Consider the following 19,549-nt stretch of genomic DNA (forward strand, 5'->3'; position numbering starts at 1 on the left):
ATCCTTTTCAGTTTGCCCTTTTAAAGTGCTTATGGTCTGTATGTAAATGATATTTTTTTTTCCAAATTTTAAGACTTACCTAATCCCCTTTAGAACAATTCTAATTTAAGCCTCTCCTGAATTTTACTTTTTACCTTAGCTATAAAATAAAAAGTTTGGAAAAAACACATAATAATAATATTCTTCCCAGTATAAAAATATTGTAGCCTTCCATTTCAGTTCTGTAGCACCTAAAAGCTATCCTCTGAAGTCCCCTTAAGAAAATACTCTTTTTGTTTTTGTGGTGAAGAGAGGAAACTTCTCCACTCATTAAAGCAAATCTATAACAGGTTTATTCTTCTAGTTTGTAGTATCATATTCATATTATATGAATATTAGGAATTGGAGTACTTCCTAGATAGAAAAGTACTTCATAAACCATAAAGGATTAGACAGATATTCCTGTTTATAAAGGATTAGACAGATATTCCTGGTATGATTTAAATGTACAATACTCAAAATATTTCACAATGAGTATTATGAAGGAGATTTAAATTAGTTTTAGATTTGGAAGTTATTTTATATGTGAGCAATTGTCACAAATATATCAATAATATGTTTATTTAGAAGATGCCAACATATAGGCAAAGGTTCGGGTTCCTCTTAATAAAAACCAGTGATATTGGCAGAAATTTACATATGATGCTGTTTTACTTGATTACTGAAGATAGACATGTTTACACACAGGATAAGTTTAAATCACTGCACGAAAAAATATCTTTTGAGTTTTCTCCAGAAGGTGAGATGTTTCCAATTCAATTAATTTGTTTCTTACTTTGTTTTAATATAAAGTAATTAATCAGAATAATACAGATAGTTAAGATGAATAAAAATATAAAAACCACTAATTACATGCTAGTACTCTCTAGGCCTTCACATTCATTAAATCATTTAAGCATCACAACAACTCTATGAGGTAACTGTTATTATGATTTCTTTTTGAAAAACAAGAAATTGAGGCACAAACCAAGTAAGTAGCAAAGTTAGGATATGAGAGACTGACTACAGAGACCATTTGCAATTTTTTGCCTATTATTTAATTGAATATTTTCTGATTCTACTCTCTCATATATTTTCTGGTATATTTCCAGACTAAACAAATTATAGTAACGACCCCAAATTTAAAAGTCCCGTATTCTTTTGAACTTTTGAACCTCGATTTAAAGATCCCAATACTGTCTCCAAAGTATTCAGCTGCAGATGGCCCCTTGTCAGTTTTCTGACATTAACTACACGGAAAGAAAACAAATGCTAGGCTTTGACTAAGGGAACTAAAGAGAATGCACAGACCAGAAGGACCCAGGATTTTAGGCAGGATCCCCAACAATGAGTAGAGAGTGCTATCCAAGAAACAGGGTAAATATGTGTAAGCCTTTTGGGTTTTACCTCAAACTCTTCTTTAACATTCCTTTTTCATGCATTTTTAAAATATTTTACTCAGTTTTATTTTGAAAATTCTGTTTCCTAAGCATTGAATAAATACACATAACCTTTGCATATTAGTCCAGATTTTTCAAAAAATTTCAAATTTTTAAAAGCCTACTAAGGTTATCAGCTAGTAAAATCAAACTACTATTAAAACTCAAAAGATATTTTTAAAATGTTCTAGAGAAACAACCTCTGCAAGGTCATATTTTCCCAGTGTTATTTGCATTTTGTAAGTCTCAATTCAAAAAGATACTATTACATTTGGGCCGTAACACATTTCAGCTTCAATTTTACATTCACATTACGTAGACATTTAGAGAGCTGTAATTCCCAGACCCTTTTGGTTCTATTTTAAAAGTTTTTAATTCCAGTATAACAACAGAAAAGAAAAGCTATTTAATTCAGTAAGGTACATCTTCAGGAAGTTTTGGTGAGATGACCCTAGATGCTGTGTCAGGCCTCTACCCCCAGGTTTGCTTTCTGTAGTAACTGCACGAATGCCTTCTTGAAGGAACACAAAGCCATTTACCCTAGTTATTGTCTATAGGGTGCAGTAAGAGCCCCAGATGTGGGAGATAATTTTGCTAAATTCCAATTAATGATTGACCTTTCATGGAGAGACCAGGGTTTGAGGTCAAGGCTGGTGATTTTATTTCCTTCAGTATATTTTCTTTATACTTGGTTTTCAGATTCTGGCTATGTTGTGCCTATTTATGTTTTTCCATTGTATTTTTCCAGCTTAGATCTGTAGTCTGCTATCTTTAATTATATCTCAGAAAATTCTTGGCCGTTAAAAAAATTTTTTTAATACCTTTCTTTCTGTCTTCTTATGGGGCACCAGTTACACATTAGAGTATTTGATATTGTTTCAGAGCTCTTGAGTACTCTATTCTCTTTCTGTTTCCTTTGCATTTTAAAAAATCTCAGTGTTTTTCTCTGTTTCTAATTTCTATTGACATTTTCAATTTCATTGATTTTTCTACCTCTGTTGTTCTCAGTCTCCCTATTGAAAGAATTTATCTTTGATAATATGTTTTTCATCTCTAGCATTTTCACTTGGATTTTTAATAGTAGTTTCTATAAGGCATGGCACAGTGGATTATTCCTGTATTCCCAGCCCATTGGGAGGCTGAGGTGGGAGGATTACTTGAGGCGAGGAGTTTGAGGCTGCAGTTGGCTATGATTGTGCCACTGCACTCCAGCCTAAATGACAGGGTAAGACCCTGTAAGACTCAGTTCATAAAAGATACGATTACATTTGGGCCATAACACATTGCAGTTGCAAAGTTACATTTAAAAATAAGAAAATAAATGGTTTCTATATTTCTGTTGAATTTGCCATTTTGTTCATCTGTGTGGCCCACCTTTTTCACTAGATTCTTTGACATATTAATTGTAATTATTTTAAATTCTCTTTTCGTATTTCTACCATCAGGTCCATCTGTGGATCTCATTGTTTTGACCCTTCTCTCTTGATAATTAGTGGAAAGGTTGCAGGAGTTTGCTTTTTAAGTATCACATAATTTTTGATTGAATGTCTGTTTGTGTGTGTGTGTGTGTGTGTGTGTGTGTATGTGTGTGTGTGTGTGTGGTGTGTGTGGTGTGTGTAAAAGAAACTAAGTCTGTAAGTCTAATTGGAGACTAAAGGAAATACTGCTTATGCCTGGAAACAGGTACACCTCTTCTTCTGCTAGGCCATTAATGTGAGTCAGGGCTTGAGTCATTCTTATCAGTAGCTGATCTAGGTTTGGGGTTTTAAGGAATCAACTCTCATTGTTTTCCTTCCTACCCAGTTATGATAGCTCTCTCTTCCTCTGACAAAGGTGAGACATTCTGTGTTCCATTATTTGACATTTAGTTCATCTGATTGTCTTGTGACCTTACCTCACAAAATGTTTCATGACCTTAAGCTCAAAAGAATGACTCTAAATTTTTCAGCTTTTTGTCATTAAGTTGGGGGTGATGTTTTTTGTGGCTTTCGACATTCTATAAGCAGTGGTTTCTTTTTAACTGTGTAGGGTTTTGAGGGATAACTTTTTCCACTTAATAGCTCTAGATTAATTTTCTACCCAGGAGCTGATAAATTCAGAACATCTTCCATTCCATGTCCAGTTAGCTCCTTTATTCAGTCGGGGAAGCACCCCTACTTAGAGTCCCTATGTGGATTTAGGCCAATTTGTTATGGTTTCTATAAAGGGGTCTGTTTCCTAGGATGCAGTCAGACCCTGGCAACCTCAGGCAAACCTCAGCAAGCTCTCCCACAGGGCATTGGCACTTGGAGCCATTTCTCATCTGTGTCTAGAACTGCTTTCTCCTATCCCACTCAGGTTCTTTGTTTTTTGCTTGGGTGGTGGATGAGACAGCTATTTGGATCGAGCAGATCATCTTTTGGAGAATATATTTTATTTATTAATTTTTTTAAGAGAGAGGGTCTTTCTCTACTGCCCAAGCTGAAGTGTAGGGTGCAGTCATAGTGTACGGAAACCTTGAACACCTGGATTCAGTGGTTCTATAGTCTCAGCCTCCTGAGTAGCTGAGAGTACAGGCATGAACCACCATGCCTGGCAATGTTTTTTATTTTTTGTGCAGACAGGATCTTGCTATGTTCCACAGCCTGGTCTTGAGCTCCCAGGCTTAAGTGATCTTTTGGCCTCAGTCTCCCAAAGTGCTGGGATTATAGGTGTGGACCACCATGCCTGGCCAAGATTGTCTTAGTTTTCACACTGTAGCTTTAAACCAAGATTTGGTTTGAAGATTTGAATTTTTCCAAGGCCTTGGACTTTGGGGGTGCTCCTGGCATGCTTTCAGACCTTTCCCTTCTTGTGTCTGCTGTCTCTGTCTCAAAGGTCCTCTTGACTACTCCAAAGTACACTGAGGTAGATAAGTGCTAGTTGCTGAACTCTTTGTGTGCAGTGCTTCAAGTCCATTTTAGTACATTGTTCTTAGAAACTATGGATCATCTGGAAATTGTAGAGCTTATGTTTTCATTGCATTAGACACATTAAGCCAAAACAGTCACTCAGTGAGTTAGGGCAAAAGCTTATAAATATACATTTTATAAACATTAGGTTCAAAAGAAATTGTTGTTTGTAACTGTTTACCACAGAAAACTTCATGTCTTATATAATCACGTTTGATTTCAACATGGAAGGCACCTGGACCAATTAGAAAGTTATTTCAGAAACTCTGCCTTTTGAACACCATTTCAAAAACCCAATTATCTTATACAGGTTTCAGGTTTCTAAGATGGCAGTTCTTTCCAGCCTTGTTTGCAGAAACAGCCAAATTAGTTCTTACAAAATTAAAATGGAATTGCCTGTGGTTACAACTAACAGCAAGTCTTAGATTGTTTTATATTTTATTAATTTTCTTTCATGAACTTTCTTGTCCCTGATCCCCAGGTTGTTCAGAGTCCAGATCTGGGTTTAACAGACCTATGCCTTTCTCTTGATACCATGCAGTGACACCGTGAGACTCTGAGCCCAAACAAGGGTAGGGATCTCAGAGTTCCTAGACATCAGACACTTTTGAATTTATCTAGAGGCTTTGGGTGGTCTTTTGATGTAGGATTTGAAAATTATCCAAAAAAAATTTTGACCAATACGTCAAGCAGATGAATGAACCGTGTGAGTAAGTGTGAGCATGATGTTGAAGGAAAAATAAGTCATTCTATGTGAATTAAGATGTGTATGTGAACTAAGGCAGGAGGAGTGAGGGCTACTGTATTCTAAAGAAAGGAGAAGGCAAGAACTTTCCTAGCTCCAGGGGCATTGTATACAGTATATGCAGCCTTGGTTGAGAACAGAAAGGAGTCTTTTAAGGGTGAGAATCAGCTTGAAATCCTCATGGACACATTAGGAGGCATGCATAAAAAGCTTAGGAGACAGTTGCAAAAGGAAGTTGGTTGAGTCAGGTTGTGGAGGGCTGGTGGATTCTAGGACTAGAGATAGAGAGTGATATTTGAGTTGTGTTTGAAGGAGTATGGTGGAGAGCAGGCCAGGGAAAATGTGACTGCATGAGCAAAGTATGCACCTACAGATACAGTAAGGGTGACCTGTCCACTGTGACTGACTTTGAGGATACATGTTGAAGGATGACTTCTGTTGAGACAGGCTGAGATTGACGAGTTGGTATGAATTGGGAAAACATTTTGTTGTGTGTGTGTTTGATTTTGAGTAGAGGAGTAACATTATCAGTTTTACCTCTTAGGAAGGTTGCTCTGAATTATTCTCCAGCAAGAATTGAAGGAAGCAGCACTTGAATCAGGGAGGCCCGGTCAGGAGACATGATGGAGCCAGGTGAGCAGGAATAGGGACCCACATGAGGTGGCCATGGGATCTGAGAATAGGGTACAGATATGAGGGGCACCTTTGAGATAAGTATTGACAAAGTTTGGACAAGGTTTAGACATATCCTGTATAGGTGGTGAAGAATAGGGCGGAGTCACAGATGAATATAGGATGCATAGAAGGGGCATTTTGGGATATTGTGATATTCCACGTAGAGAAAGAAAGAGCAGCTTGTGGGTATAGAGAGGAAGGAGGAGGAGGAACGGGTACGGGGTTCACAATTATCTGGGTTAAGTGCCTGAGGAACACGTTTAGCTATTTCTGTTTTTATGTCTGGTTAAGAAGAAGAGATGTACAAATTTGATAAGTTTTAAAAATAGTGTATTATGATTTTAGAGAAAATTTAACAGTTTTAGAATTTCTGAGCTTCGTCAGTTTATGTTTTATAGGGACAAGAGAATATGCCTCATTGTAACTGTTTGAAATTATCTTTAATTGATTTGGGAATTAGTGAATCTTTTATTGTTTCTGGAATCCACGTATTTCTTGGGGAATTTTGTGTGTCTTGCCAATGAATTATTTAAGATAAATGACTTTAAAATACGATTGTATTTTATTTGGCTCCAAATATATACCTGAATGAAATTGGGCATTCATATTCTATCACAATAAGGCATTTTCCTTTGTAAAAGGGAAAATCAGACCATTTGAAAAATCACTTCCCTTTCAGGGACCAACAGCATCATTACCCCATTTCTTTTTCTTCATTTCCCTTTTGTGAAAATTCTTTCTGGTGGTCATCAACCCACTTGGCAGAGTGCCCTCTATTCTTAATCTCTGTGTAACCTGCCCATGAGCCAGTCAGCTCTCTTAAATATCACCAGAAAAGAAAGTTTTAAATTTCCCAGTAAGGAATACTTTTTTGGCATACCAAATGATGTTCCTGAAACAAGGACTTCTGGTCCAGGCGTACTAGATCATGGTGCTCTGGGTTTTGATGGGCTTTGAGAGTAAAAGGTGAAATTTTTAAATAAGTTGGATTTCATTCTCTTGACAATTTTTTTGGGTTGTTGAGTTATTCAGTGGGAAAATAGACAAAAGTCTTTTGTGGGACTAAATTCTGTTTTACAGTAGTTAAGGTTATAAGAGTAGTGTTACATTGATGTGAGGGATTGAACGGACTAGAGGCATTGGCTGTGATTTTTCTACATTTTTTAAATGGTATTTGCATTCTCATTCAATATGTCTTTGCCTAACTTGAGCTTTTTGGGGAGAGGAGAAGCTAGTACTACCCATCTGGAACATAATGTGGATTAGTCGGAATAATGGTTTAATAAGGTAGTCTCTAAGATGGTGCCGGTAATCTCCTTCCTCCCTGTATGCACTTGCTGCACATTAACAGGTACGGTCCAGTTCCCCTTTCCTGAATCTGAGCTGGGCACAATGACTTGCTTGGCTAATAGAATGCAGCAGAAGTGATGTGCTAGGGCCTCAGATGCTAGGACAGGGGAAGCTTGGTAACTTTTGTCTGTATCTCTTGGGACCATGTTGTGAGAAACCCAGGTAATTTGGAGAGTCCAGATAGGCATGCCATACAACAGCCAATGTGTACTGCCAGACATCTGAGTAAGCCATTTGGCTTTCTAGCATAGCTGAGCCTTCAGATGACTTCCGCTGCAGCCAGCTGACTGCAACTGCAAGGAAGACTCCAAGTGAAAACTCTTGCAGAGCCCTGTCAACTCACAGAACCATGGAAAATAAGGTTATTTTATGTCATTAAAAATAATTACAATCAAATGTTAAACCATAAACAATAATAATGTATTAAGTTTTAGAATGGTTTATCATGTAGCAATAGATACTCCAACAAGTACTAAATACTACGTAATGCTGCATAAGTACAATTTTAGTTGTATAATATTCTTCTATATTTTAAATGATTGACATTTCTGGAGAGAGCATTAAAGTGAACACTTACTAAATGTTCCCAAGCAGAAATTAGCTGTTGTGTCTCAATATCCCATTTACCAATGGGAGTTGTATTTTGTTTTTGGAAAATATACATCTTAAAATTCAATTTTAAAAATATATACAAACAGTTGTTTAGAAAGGCTTATACTATTCTGAAAAAGATATGACAGACTCAGAAAAGTGTGAATTAAAGGCTGTGATTATACTTATATACTATTTAATCTGTAGGTCCAAAATCTGATGACAAATTTGCTATGTAACATGGAAATTTGTATAAATAAGTTAAATTAACAGCTTTATTTTTAAGTAATCGGCCTTATGATTGGTGTGATATTAAGTTGGTTAAAGTGAATAGGCTTATCATCATTATACAGTTTTCTTCTTAATACTTTTTAGAACCTTAAATGCCAACAAAAGAGTCTGAAACTGGGTTCTCTAGCAGTACTATTGTGATCCGAATGACACTTGTTTTGGGGCAGCAGGAAGGTGGTTCTCTACGTTGAGGTGGTGGTCTGGTAAACTCAATCATGGGTAATCTCTGCTTATGATTAGGAGGTTGGTTGGGATGTTCCCTATTTGGGACTTTTTATTTTAATGCTTCCTGTCTAAAGCTGTTTAAAGTACACAAGCCTCTGTTTTTGAATTTAGAAAAGTTATTGTCCTAATTTGTTTATATGTTTCTCCTTTTTTAAATTGTGACTTTCATGTGGACAGAAATTGTAGCATGCATCTCTTTTTCCTTAGCAGCTATGTGCCTGGCACCTAGTGAGTTATTAGGTTCATTGAAGGAATGAAGTGAAGTTATGGTCAGAAGCAAATTATTAAATTTATCAAATTAACCCAGAAATTATATATCTAGATAAGACATATGAATCCATTTGTTTATTTATTCAACATTGATTAAATGACTACAGTGTGCTATGAGCTGGGACTATAGCAGTACACAAATCAGAACTTGTCTCTACCTTCAGTGGAGCTAGGAGTCTGTCATAAGTTTAATTCTTTTTTAATCAGCAATTTCTTCTCACTAAAGACTTGACAAGAAGGTATGAATAGGCAAGAGTTTGTGCATTCATCAGATGTTTGTGACGTGCCAACTGCATGCCAGAAGATGTAGTGTCACAGGCCCTGCTTGTGTCTGTCAGGAAAGAAGGACATTAAGGAAATTATTTTAAGTAACACAAAATGCCAAGTATGCCAAGTGATAGCATGGGAAAGTACTGGGTCCCACGTGTATAACTGGTACCAGGCCTACTCCGAGATCCTGGAGTCTTTGGCATGGATCCTGGAGTCTCTCTTAGCTCTCAGTGGCCCTTCCTTGTTGCTGTGGTTGTCTTCTTCAGTTGCATGTGCTTCCCTGCATTTCCACATTTTACTGTGTGCAAGGCAGTTCTATCTGTCTAGGCAGGAATAGGGAAATGTATACCTATTACTCTGAACTTGATGCTCTGCATTGATGTACACTGGGCCTGGCCTTCCCTGGTTGCCTGTCTGGACCATTCTTGTCATCTGGCTCTGAAGACTTTGTTCTTAGAGGTGTACTTGCCACAGGAAAGTCAGATATCCGTGATCCCCTGATGAAGCCACTTTCACCCTACTTATCTAACTGACACACCTGACAGATAAAGCTCAAGTGAACAGACACCTCAGGCCACAGCATGGAATGTGGACAATTCTTCAAGTTCAAGCCTTAACTCTTGTGCTTTATTTCCCTTTTAGGACAGCATACTGGGATGGAAATGAATGAAACTAGTGTGGTCAGGGGTTAAGGTTAAAACTCACCTCATTTGCGAAGAGGAAGTAGATTATTTGCAAACTGTTGTACTTATTTTTAATAAGAGATAACTTTACAACTAGTCACTATCTGTGTGCCATTAATATATCACTGTGCCACGGCTTTGAGATTGTTCTCATTGATCTAAAGATGGTGCTTCTTGGATACCTGGATACAGGAAAATTCACTAATTCCGAAAACATTTAGTAAGCCAACTATATGCCTGGACTGTAATAAGTACTAGCGATACATGATCGAATGTATAGTACAAGATGCCTGAGAGTGTCAGATAATTTCATATGGGTGGGTCATGGAGTAGAATAGAAGGTACTAAAAAAAGAGGCTCTGGGTGCACAAAGGGAAGATGATACGGGGTCGTCTCTGAATGCCGGATGAATGTGTTTGGGCTTTACCTTCAGGGCTTTTGAGGAGCTTTTGAAGGTCAGTGATCTCAGAGTGTTGGCATTTTCAGCCCTGCTAAGCACTTTATCTCTCGCTAGTTACTGGCCAGTACCGGCATCATCAATCATCAATTAGTTCTGTTTGATCTAGCAAGCCCACTACTGGGTACCTGTCCAAATGCAAAGAAATCATTATATCAAAAAGATATCTGCATTCGTGTTTGTTGCAGCACTGTCCACAATAGCAAAGTTGTGGAATCAACCTGAGTATCAGCAGATGAATGGATAAAGAAAATACACACACACACACACACACACACACACACACAATGGAATAGTATTTAAGCATAGAAAAATGAAATCATGATTTTTGTAGCAGTATGAATGGAACTGGAGGCCATTACCTGAAGTGGAGCAAGCCAGACACAGAAGGTCAAACATCACATGTTCTCACTTATAAGTTGGTGCTAAAAACATGGACATAGAGAATGGAATTATAGACAGTGGAGACTCAGAGGTGAGGGGTGCAAGGGTTAAGGATAAGGAGAAATTACTTAATGGGTATAATGTATATCATTTGGGTGATGGATAACATAAATGTCCTGACTTAACCGCTACATAATCTATGCTTGTAACAAAATTGCACTCATACCCCATAAATTTATATATATATATAAATGTCTTTGATATCTTTCTTTTCTTGAGCCTCAGCCCGGACTCTCCTCAGCCTGCTGACAGTTTTTTATTTTCCTGCCCAGGTGATTTTTGGCAGAGATTAGGGAGTGTCTCAAGAAGATGCTCTGAGGCACACCATCCTTGAAGAATCAGTAGAACGCTTCCCAGTGGCCTTTTCCTAGTCTCCATTTGGTCTTCCTCTTCCTCCCACTGCTTTAGAGCAAGGAATTAAACATCTGTGGCTAAAATCAAAGGACTGTATCTTCCATCCACTCTCCAGACCTGGCAGGAGAGACCTCAGCATTTTAAGTGAACAGTGTTTTTCTGTCCCGACAGGGTACAGTAGCGCAAAGGCCAGTGTCACATGAGTGCCTCCTCTCCTGCCTGTCGCATAACTCTCAGGGACTGTAACCCTAGCTGGAATCAGTGTTTCACTGAGATATTGGAGAAGCTTTTGAGCTCATTATCATTTGAACATATGAATAATATAAAATTTAGACAGTTTCCTTTGGAAGGATTATTTATGGAACTTTTAGTTTACTGATTGATTTATATTGTTGTGATTCTGAACAATTAGAGTAAAATTAGATCCCTGTGGTGTAAGTTGGATGACACCACAGTGATGCAGGGCCTTTCTTGATTATCTCACATAATGTCAAACATCAAAAGCAAAAGAATTGATCTTAGGGAAGCCCATGACAGTTTCTATTTAACTTCACTTAACAATGACTTCAAACAGTTGTTGCCTGTATAGAGAACTCCTGATTAAAGAAACTTCCTTTGACCAATATGATATGTTTCTAATTGTAACTGTTTAGAACATGCATTTGGTCTCAGATGGCCAACTAAATGTTACAGAGTCAGCTTCTGTGCTATGTGTTGTGTACTGAAGGAACAGTTAAGAAAAGGTTGCAGCCCTTGCAGAGTCTGGGGGAGAAGACAATGAGACAGAGCATGGAAAAGACCACCCTGAAAGTATCCCAGGGTGACCCTGAAAGTATCCCAGGGTGCTGCATGTGCGCACAGGAAGACCAGCTACCTCAGACTGAGAGAAGGGTCAGGCAAGGAAAGGCGTTGGGAGAATCAGAAGACAGTTTAGTCTGCAGGAGTAGAAAATTCATTGGAGACATCTATGTGGAATGGAAAAAAAAAAAGGGCTGAGCCCCAGAAGATTGTCCAAAAAGAAACCAAGAAGGCAGCCAAAGAGGCTGAAGGAGAACCAGGAGAAAACAGGGAGGTGGCACTGAAGCCAAGGGAAGAGAAGTGTTTCAGCATTTCTGGGAAAAATCACATGCTCTGTCTGAATCCTGCAGTTTTATGATACATGTAACCATATTCCAGATCCTGAGAAATCCAGCAATGAAGGCATTTCTTATAGTTTGTTTAGGCTTGCATTTGCCTGGATAGTTTTAGCCTAGCAAGTCAGGGTGTATGTATGTGTGTGTGTGTGTGTTCCACTAACATCTCACTGGGGCTAGTCTTTTACAAAACACAATTCAAGAATCGCTGGTCTAATCCATCCCATGTATGGCTGCATCAATACTTATTCACATTTGCTTTGATCAAGGGTCTCAGTTACTAAAGAAAAAAAACAAACAAAGCCCTCCCTACAGTGGCTTCTCTCTGCCTGCAGAATGGAGCTTGGCCTGAGTGCCCTGTGCCAGCCTGGCTGTGCTGCTGCTGTCTGCCCCTCCTGTGCTTCATTCCTCCTGGACACTCTGGGCTTCAGCCAATTTGACCATGTCCTTGTCCTAAAGATGACCATCCTTGCCTAGGTCCGCTTCCATACTTTTTGAGGGTACAAATAAAGTAGTCCCTTTTTTTAAAGCTCCTGGTCAGGTCTCACTTTCGATAATAGCCTTCCCTGCCACCTCTGCTATCGGCATACTTTACTGGTACATTAGTTATATTAGCCCAGTTTTTTTTTTTTTTAACTTTTATGTCATTGTTTTCCTTCTCTCTTTTTCTCTTAGAGCTTAGTTCATGTATCCAGTCATTCTGCAATATAATAGCATGTTGTATGATTTTATGCTATCCTCTTGGTATTTATATGTCTTTTCTGTAAAAATGGAGACTTTCTAAATAGATCTTTATTAACATTGAAAGGACGAAGTGTTTAAGACCTGTCTCAGCCACCTGGAGTTCTCTGCTACGCAGGATGGGAGTGGAATGCTTGCATTGTTGCATTAGATATTCTTACAGTGAAAGAGAATCACACGTGATGGAAACATTGGAACACAGAAAACTAAGCGGCTGGCTTTGCCCCAGGGAGACCAGGTAGGGTCCACTGAGGATATCTGAATTGGATCAGGAAGCATGAGACTGAGTTTTCTAGAAAAAGGAACAAGATTGTGGGTAGGGCATTGCAAACCAACCAAGTGCTGTGTGCAAGGATGTGAAGCTGTGATTTGTGGGTGGATGAGAAGCCCAGTGTAGTAGAACCCACGGCATGTGTTATTGAGAACTGGAGCATGAGGTGGGGGTCAGGCAGGCGTGGCAAGACTCTGAGGAGCTTTTGGTGCCGGGACTGGAAGATAGGATTGATTCTGTAGGTAACACTAAGTCAGCACAGGCTTTCATTGGTTTCCCAGTGACAGAATGGAATAATAAGATGAGCAATAACACTAGGTGCTCCATCCTTATTAGAAACACAAACCTATGAAATAAAGAAAATGTTCAGTCCAAGCAACTCTGTATATCCTTGAACCCACCTATTTTTCTTTCATATCTCTTTTTTCTTTTACATTACGCAATGGTCTCATAGGTTGAGACTAGTAAAACTGTAATAATTGTTAAGGCTGTGGTTACTTGCTGTTGCTAGTGAGAACGAACTGCATTGCACAACATTTCTAAAACGTCTTCATTATTTGTGACCTATTCTGAGTGCAGTCTAGAGTCACAGAATATCCCAGCTGCAAAGCATAGAAGAGGTCAGTTGATCCAACCACTTTATTTAAAAATGAGGAAATTGAAGTCAAAATATGTTAAAGACTGAGTGTAGCTGGTTGCAGCAGGAACATTTCTCTCTCTGCAAGCATTTCAATGACGTTATCTTGTCTCAAATTCCTTTGGTCATGAAATTAAAGGGAAACAATAACAGATTAGGTTAGAGAGCAGGAATATTATATCATTTTTTAGTTCTTATAGGCTTTTTGATGCTTAGTAATATTTTATATAAAATTATTACCTGTTTTAAAAGTATCTTATTGTGAAGTACTACCTGTCATATTCTGCATTTTCTTACCTCCGAGATCAGTTATTTTCAAGCAATATATCTGATTTCAAGATATGTTACAATTAATATAAAATTTACTTATTAGGAATTTATATTTTTATTACTATTTGAATTTGTCTATCTTTTCTGTAATAATTGGAGATCTTGTAAGTGGATCTTTATTAATGTAAAAAGGATAGTTTCTAAAAGTACATGAAACAAATAATATCTGATTACTTAATATTAGATATAGAAAACACATTTTAGAATGAATAGCTATTTATTGACCATTATATACTACGTACTGAGTTAAGTACTTGTATTCTAATCAAGAAATCGTCCCAATAATCATATGAACTATGTATAATATACTTGGTCTCAAGAATAAAACAATTAGAAAATAGACCCTGCAAATTCTCTCTTTTTTATGTTCAGCTACCAATCTTTTAGATGATCTCCATGTTGTAAAGACTGCAGGAGCTCCTCTTAAGCCACCCGAATGCCTGCCCTTATCCTGAGATGGTTCAACGTTAATTTGAACACCTCATCAGACACACAGTTTCTTAACTGTTTTAGCTATAAGGGACCATTACAACTTCTGCCAGCCCCTCACAGAATTATACCCTAATTATATCCTTAATATTTTCAACCAGCTTGGTGTCAGAAATTGCTTGCCCTGCTAGTCACAGAGACTTACTCATGTATCTTAAACATGAAGGGGTTTATTCATAAGGGTCCAGAGGTAGGCAGTCCAGGGCTAGTTTGGCACTTCCACAAAGTCATCAAGGCATATGGCTTCCATTTTCAAGGTTCCAGTGTGACTCAAGATGGATGTTGCTACCCTAGCCATCACATCCTGATTCCAGGCAACAGGAAGGAGGAGGCAAGAGAGGGCAACAAAATGTGCCCCTGCTGGTTACACTTCCACTCAGGAGCTTTCTGGAAGTCCTTCTCACCAACTGCCACATGACCACACTTGGCTATGAGGAATTCTGCAACTGTCATCTTTCCTTAAGCTTGTTGCCACACTAAATAGAATTAGTTTCTATTACTCAAAACAAGGGAATAAATATAAAGCAGATATTTCTCCAATCTCATTTGCCAGCCCAAAATTATACCATTCTTTTTCTAGACTTTTGTTAGTTTTATTCTTGTTTTAACTGACATCTCCTTCTCTGCTTTACTGCCTGGCCTCTTAATCATATGTAAATTTTTGTTAAAAACAAAAAGACCCCTGCTTAAGTGAAGTCACCTCCTCCATCGTTTTCTGACCATCTTATAGCTGGGTGAGAAACCTCTTCTCTGTGCTATCATCACTTGTTGTACATTGTACTGCACTGGACTTGTCAGTGTTACTTTCTCCCTCAAATTACACACTTGTAAAAATGGCTGGCTTTTGGGTAGGTGGAACTTCAGAGTCTAGCTGACTGCCTGGCACACAGTGGGAATGTGTTAGGTATTTGTTGAACTGACTATAAGGTGTCATAGTCACTATTCCAGTATGAATAGCAGGGCTTTAGGTGAGTCATGTTTTAGTCTACCTGTCTCTTTATTTCTCACGGCTGCTGCAAAGGAAACTCGGTAAGGGCTTCCGTGTCTTATCTGCACCTCTTCTTGTGAGAGCCTGGACAGAATAGTGTCAGAAAATAACCTCATCTGTCTGGCTTGGGCAGCCCCATTTGTAATAATAATGCAGTATAGTTGTTTCAGGGATATCTAATAAACTTCTTTATGAACTTGGTATATCTATAAAGAGTATGTGTACAGCAAGCAGATTGCAGATTTTGCTAAAATAAAACTCTATAAATATTTAGTATTTAAGCTGATTGTTGCTTCGCCACCATTGTATTATCTTTAGACTTTAATAATATACTTCGGATTTAAAGGAAAGTACATGCTGTCTGAAATATATATAAAGAGAGTTTTCTTTGTTTTGAAGCTAGGCAATATGCAATTAATATTTAAAAGAAATGAGGCCATTGTTCTTAGAAAAGTAATACAATATTTCCATGCTATTTTCTTTCTGGAACAGAATTATATGTTCATCTTGTTCTCTATTCAGAGAATTTTAATTACTAAAGTATCACAAGGATCTTGGGATAAAGACTTATCTGTATGAAGATCCCATAAATGGATTTCAAGAACAAGGCTGTGTTGAGGTTCCTACATAATTTTCTTTCTATATAAAATTACCCAATTATATTTGCATGATTCATGTGCCTTTTTCAATTCTGAATAACATTGCATTTATATGCATATTGCAATGGTAAAGAGAAGAAAGCAGGTTAATATTATACATAAAATAAATTTATTATTATTATGTGCCAACCATTAAAATAAGCAAAATGCTATGACATGGGTATAATATTTCATGTTACAAATGAGGGAAGTGAGGCTTAGAGAGCTTAAGTAACTTGTCCAAATTCCAGGCTGTCATTACTACAATGACTAGTAATGGGCACAACCAAGATTGGAAATTAGCTTATTTTTAAAGACCTTATGCTTCATTACTATATATACAGCCATCAAGATGTTCTATAAGTATTATATTCCATATTGAATGAACTAATCTTTTAGAAAAATCGTAAGAAAACTAGTGTCAATTTCCCATTCAGTTCAGTAAACTTGTTGCTGCTACAGTATCGCTTGGGCCCACTGGACTTCCTCAGTGGTCCTCAGGATTCCTGCTCTAATGTTTTATCCTGGGAGCACACCAGGATGACTGGTATGGGGGCGCCCCACGCAGGAAATGTTTTAGTGGTGCCACTAGGACTTCAACAGCATTTTCCCTTCACCTCTAGCTTAGAAGCTATTTTCTTTGAAATGTTTTTAATGTTTTGGAAGCCACCAGGAAGAGATATTTCATGTCCCTTGTAATATATTATATATACTAAGGGAAATTTAATGTTGAGAGACTAACTGTCCACATTTTTACCTAAATTCCTTGTATTGTAGTTTCTTTGCATCATAGGAAATCAAGACAGCATTTTCAATATGAATCTTTCGTATCTTTGATAATGGCTATTTTTGATATAATTTTTCAGGAAGAAACGTTTAGGCCAATCATGCCTCACAATAGGTCACATGGCAGGTTTATATCAAGATAGTGTTTTGGAATTATTGCTTTGAAAGACCTATGGAGGCCTCTCAGTCATGCTGCCTTCATCTCATGGATGTTGTGGGGTTTAAAAAATGCTTCGATTTCAGTATTTCTAGGTATTGTAACAAAATGTATTCTTAAAATCATGAAGGAAACAGTCTTAAGGGTAAAATTCATTAAAATATAGTTATAGATGTTTCCTTTTGCGCCATAAAAAAGCTGTTACCCTTTGATTTCTTTATTTGTACTCTAATGGAGGCATTTGGTTGCTCTGAGAACATGGTATCATTTTCAGTTTGACCAAAACCGTACTGATACTGAAGTAAAAACCTGCTTATCCTGAGAAACATCTAAGCTCTAGCTATCTTTTTATTCACTTCCTGCTTGAGACTTCATCTCTATGCACTGTGTTAACCAGGATTCATTACAGGGAAAGCCATCTCCTCGGGGGTTCTAGATTCATATCTTTCTAGGCATGCTTCAGTTTCCTTGCTTTTGAGGAATATTTAAATGTGCTACTTGTAAAATTATATTCTTTACCTTCAGCTTTTGTCTTTCTTTTAGTTCTGCTTTCAATTTTAAATTACATTTCTTTATCACACACACATTTCTTTATCATACAACCATTTCTTTATCATACATTTGGGGTTTTTTCAGACAAGTCTTATTCCTTGTGTGTATTTTCTATTTGATGAGCCTCTTCATTTGTGGAAGCTTCAAAATATGGATGTTACCCTTTCTTGTAACCTCAGTTCTTTTCTGGAGTATTTTAAAATATGAATGTTAGAAAGCCAGTGCCATGAATCTAATGCAACACTAGGCGGCGTATGTAAGGAGCCCGAGGTGGGGGCAAGGGGTAGATATTGCTTAGTGGTAACGAGGAAGATAAGAATTCGTACAGAACATATTAGTACAGCAAGTTCCATGATGTCATATCCTTGCAAAATGAAAGCAAGCATTCACCTAAAGAAAAAATTGATAATTCTTTTTATTAATACTGTATATTATTAAGTGTAACTAAATGTTCTCTGAAATCATAGTTGTGTGGAATCAAATCAGAATAGGCACACACACATCATACATCATTTAGTTTCCTATGTCATTATGTGTTCAAGATTATAAATGGAAATAATAGGAACCAGAATTGGAAACAATTTTCCAAATACCTTTTCATCACCAAATGCTATTTATTTATACTGTAATGACATATGAGACAGATGGATTATTAAGGTTTTCCCTGTCTTTCATAAATCTCTGATTTACAGTGATTATGATGGTGCTGATTGCTTGTGGCCTTGACGCTGGATTCTAACAGATGAATAGGGTAGGCAACTGATCTGAGATTTGGTGTCTGGGAATCATGAAGCAGGAGGAAAGGGCAAGAGGCTCTGGGGACTGGCAAGGAGACCGGAAGCCTTTAACCCCAGGGTCAGCAGTTGAGCTAGGCTAAGCTGTGAGTGACATAAACCATTCATGTAAGGACCAACCATGATTACCACAGAAAACTGCCAATGGTCTGATGTTCTTCACTAGTACTTTCTTTTCCTTTTTTTTTTCTCTCTCCTGAGATGGAGTCTCACTCTGTCACCTAGGCTGGAGTGCAGTGGCATGATCTTGGCTCACTGTAACCTCCACCTCCTGGGTTGAAGCAATTCTCCTGCCTCAGCCTCCTAAGTATCTGGGATTACAGGCATGAGCCACCATGTCCAACTAATTTTTTTTTTTATATTTTTAGTACAGACAAGGTTTTACCATGTTGTCCAGGCTAGTCTCAAGCTCCTGAACTCAAGTGATCCACCTGCCTCAGCCTCCCAAGGGTGCTGAGATTACAGGCATGAGCCATCACACCCAGCCCTTCACTGGTACTTTCAAAATGCAAAATACTTTTCTGTTTCAGCAAAAAGTGCCAGGCATTTGGAGATCCTCGTTAAGCTTTAGTACTGCCCTTGAGGCCCACTGCATGCCTGGTGACCCAGTCCTCCAGCCTATGGCACTGGACTTGACCCAGGACTCAAATATCCTGGAATGTTCATGCCAGACACAGACTGGATCCTAATCCAAAAACTCCGCACATCAGTTGGGGCCGTTCTAGACGCTTTCCCAGGACGAGAGTCAATGTGCATTATGCTGAATTCCATTAGGGTCAAACTTTTTTCGTTACTTTCTAAATCATATCTATATGTATACATGTCATACACACATGCACGCGCGCACACAAACACACACACACATAATCTTTCTTGGATGCTGCTGAAGGTTGCTCTTTCAGCTACTCCTTCTATTCAGTGAACGAATGTACTCCATTCAAATGTTCGCTGTGCCAGTGTAAGTTAAAATTAACATTTGCTGGAATGTGGTATGCCTGACTGCTTTGGCTCTATTACATATTATTTGGCTTTGTAGAGAAAACAGAGTGAAGGGACTAAAATTAACATGTGTTTTCAGACACATAAGCAGTCTACCATGTCATTGCCAAAAAAATGACATTCCACCTAGAATATAGTCTTTAACATGCGTGACACTTTATCACCAAGTAATAGATGACTCAGTGGCTGAAATTTAAAATTTTTTTAATACTGAATTCTGTTTCTATTCCCCACTGACAGAGCATGAGTAAGTTTTCTACATCTGTTCCATTAAGAGCCAGTGCCAGTCTGC

At 37.9% G+C, this 19,549-nt stretch overlaps 1 protein-coding gene across 4 annotated transcripts in view; it reads left to right on the forward strand.

Annotated features, from left to right (window-relative positions):
• Nucleotides 1–19,549, forward strand: part of PRDM5 (PR/SET domain 5) — a 215,679-nt gene that overhangs the window by 160,069 nt on the left and 36,061 nt on the right. The window lies entirely within an intron of this gene.

Source organism: Saimiri boliviensis, chromosome 3 (assembly GCF_048565385.1).
Source record: "Saimiri boliviensis isolate mSaiBol1 chromosome 3, mSaiBol1.pri, whole genome shotgun sequence".
Classification (NCBI taxonomy): domain Eukaryota; kingdom Metazoa; phylum Chordata; class Mammalia; order Primates; family Cebidae; genus Saimiri; species Saimiri boliviensis.